The sequence below is a fragment of the Sinocyclocheilus rhinocerous genome, unplaced genomic scaffold (assembly GCF_001515625.1).
Source record: "Sinocyclocheilus rhinocerous isolate Xijiao unplaced genomic scaffold, SAMN03320098_v1.1 scaffold3738, whole genome shotgun sequence".
NCBI lineage: Eukaryota > Metazoa > Chordata > Actinopteri > Cypriniformes > Cyprinidae > Sinocyclocheilus > Sinocyclocheilus rhinocerous.
The window spans coordinates 68,170-71,733 of NW_015654497.1; positions in this window are offsets into that span (position 1 = coordinate 68,170).

Genomic DNA, 3,564 nt, shown 5'->3' on the forward strand with positions numbered 1-3,564 from the left:
GGGAATACAAATGTGGTAAGACCTACGAGTCTGTCAAATGCCACCATTCCTATTTGCTCCAAGAGCAAATAGTTTTGATATTGACTGTAATGCTTATGTATATTGGCGTACAAAGGCCGTTTTGCTTTCGCACAGCAATATACTTGTATGTTTCCTAATAGCACTTACAACAAAATATATACATATTGCTGGTGTTATTTTCCCTTTTGCAAAGTTACAAGTGAATTCTTATTCTCAAATTAAAACATTTGGGGTCAGTAAGATTTATATTTTTATTTTTTAAAGAAATTAATAGATAAATTCAGCAAGGATGCATTAAATTGATAAAAAGTGACAGTAAAGACAATTGGGATGTAAAAAATATATATTTCTCTGTCAAATAAAAGCTGTTCTTTTGAACTTTATATTCATTAAAGAATCCCGAAAACAAAAATATTAAGCAGCAAAAACTGTTATTAACATTGATAATAATAATAAGACATTTTTATTACACTGAAGATTGCTGAAAAAAGCTGTAAATTCAGCTAATTTACTTTTTTATTTAAATAGAAAAAAAGTAGAAAATGGTCATTTTAAATTGTAATAGTATTTCACAGTATTACTGTTTTTTTAATTAGTTTTTTTATTTGAATTAAATAAATTAAATAATAGCAGTCATTGTGAGCATAAGAGGCTTCTTTCAAAAACATCAAAAAATCTAACTGACTCCAAATGTGTATATCGATATCTTATTTACTAGAGTGATATGAAAACCAAGAAGCATTTATTCTATGATGATTTGATTTAGAAAGTATACTGTATGCTAGTGTTTGAGGTGAGATGCTTAAAATATTCTTAATAACGTTTGTGCTTATGTAAGAAAAAAAAACAGCTTCTTAATGCTGGCTGTAATTTGTAATAATGAGGATCCACTTATACAAATAATACAGAGCCATGAGTGTGACCCTGATTAAAGCTCTTTTTAATGGTGTCTTCCTCTCAGACACAATGAAACCTATTCGTTCTGTGTATCAGGGACTATAAGGTGTTTCCAACAACATGGTATTTAGCATATTTTTGTAATAGGTAACAGTAATATTCTTTAATATATCTTAGAATTCATATTTTGTGATTGTTCTCATTTCTGTTTTACATTATTAAACCAACGGGCATGTAACATTGTTAATGTTACACGGGGACAGCGAGGGTGAAACGTATATCTTGTATACTAAATATAATAGGGGTGCTGTATGTATATGATATATCTAGGGCTTCATTTATGTTTTATTGAAAGACATCTTACGTAGTATGTTAAATTTTTTTTCCAAATATGTTTTAACATAAATATGGTTTTAAAAGCAAAATAGACATATAGCATGTTTGGGGAGTGGGTATGAATTAAGACATTCGATCGTTTATTTGTGGTCGTCTATCTAAACTTATTTTAATTATAAATACTCATATCAGGTAATACTCATATTGTTTACTAGTTAGGGTCAATGGGTGTATGTGAGTTTGTATTGAACATCCTCATGATAATTAAATACGTTTTATTTTCCTTTGTTTTTAATTAATATGGTTATTAAGTTACTGGACAGAAATGAGAATGTTATTTTTTTCTTGCCAATTCATAATGTGTGAAAGTGAACAGCGTGTAGAATATTGCAGATTAAGTATTTGGTCATAAAATGTCAATGATTTGTGAAAGCATAACAAGGTGTTCAAACTCTGGCCACGTCTGTGATTATCTATGCGTATACAGAAGAGATTTTTGTATTATTGGGAGTTATTGTTGCATTACTCTGGGAAGAGGAATTCTCATAAACTTAAATTATGAGTTTTTGGACTCCCATCAGTCATACCTTGCGCAGGTCTGTGCCAGAGGCGTTATGGGGCAGGTTTGTACAGATGAGATACCAGTGTAATTATCTGCTTGCTCTGTTGTTTTCATCTTGACCTTGTTCGAGAGAGAGGGAGAGAGAGTCTTTCTATGGTTATAGACACAGTTTCTGTTACATATATACATGCTGTTGGGAAAATAATAAAGCTGTTACATTCTACTATTGCTGTTTGTGTTGTATGTACTCTGTGCATGCAAGTATGTAATAGTAATTTCTATCTTAACATTTCAAAAATGAAAAAAAAAAAAAAAATTTATATGCTCACCTTTCATGTCATTCTAAACATGGAACGTGGAACTTAAAGATATATTTCACAGAATGCCCATCTGCTTTTTGTAGAATCACAATAAAAAGAGGCTGTAGGGCTACCAGAATGACAAAACAATAGCCATAGCTATTATTCATATGACTTGAGTGCTGTCTCAAGTCTTCAGAAGTCGTACAATAGCTTTAAGGCTGGTATTAAAACATTACGCACTGGAAATCTGGACATCCGCCCTCGCTCTACTTAGCAAGTTCCTGAGAGTTCATGAGAGATGGCTGATCCGGCTTCTCAAGTGACTCACTGACTCATTGATCCAGACAGCTGGAGGGGAAGAGTTTCAGAGATTTATGACTTTTTCTCTGTTCCTCATACAAAGCTGCTGCGTGACTTGAATTGAAATATATAGACCAGTGTTTGTCAACTCCAGTCCCACTGGATCCACTGCTCTGCACATTTTGTATGTCTACCTTATTTAACTCCGCTGATTCATTAACTTGTTAGGAAAGAGATCCACAAACTGAACTGTGTCAAATAAGAGAGATGTACAAAATGTGCAGAGCAGTGGATCCCCAGGACTGGAGCTGAGAAATACCGATATAGACCACTTTAATGATGCATGTATGTTAATTATGCTTTTGTGTCCTTTTTGATGCTTAAAAGCAGTGGTATTTTAGTATTGTTTATATACTGTTGTAGCATCTATTTACTCCTATCTATCTATCTATCTATCTATATATATATCTATCTATCTTAGTTTTAGTAATTTTGTTAATGTACTTCTGATATTTTATTAGTTTTATTAGTACTTCAGCTTTAACTAATTTAAGTTCAAATTTCTAATGTTACAGTTTTTAATGTTTATATCATTATCTTTTATTATCTTTTATTGTTTCGTTACTTCATAGTTAATGCATTAACTAACATCAACAATTTGTTATGGTATTCATTAATCTTTGTTAATGCTATAAGAAAAAATACGACTGTTCATTATTAGTTCATGTTTACTCAGGTCCATTAATATTAACAGATACATCTTCTGATTTTAATAATGTATTAGTAAATACTGAAATCAACTGGAATGGCTGGAAAAGAGCAACCAGCACTTTCTTCAAAATTTCTCCTTTTGCGTTCCACAGTAGAAATAAAACTATACAGATTTGTAAAGACGTGAGGGAGAGTAAACAACGACAGAATTTTCATTTTTGAAGCTCAGTTTTGTAGTGATGCCATAGAACCATTTTGTGTTTGTGTGAACATTTATAACATTTTAATAATCTAGATAATCTTTTTTTCTGTTACCGTTTCCATTTTACCTTTTGTGCAATGGAAAGGTTCCATGGATGTCAAAAATTCTTCATGGAACCATAGATGCTAGTAAAGAACCTTTATTTTTAAGAGGGAAAACTATCCCTTGACAAA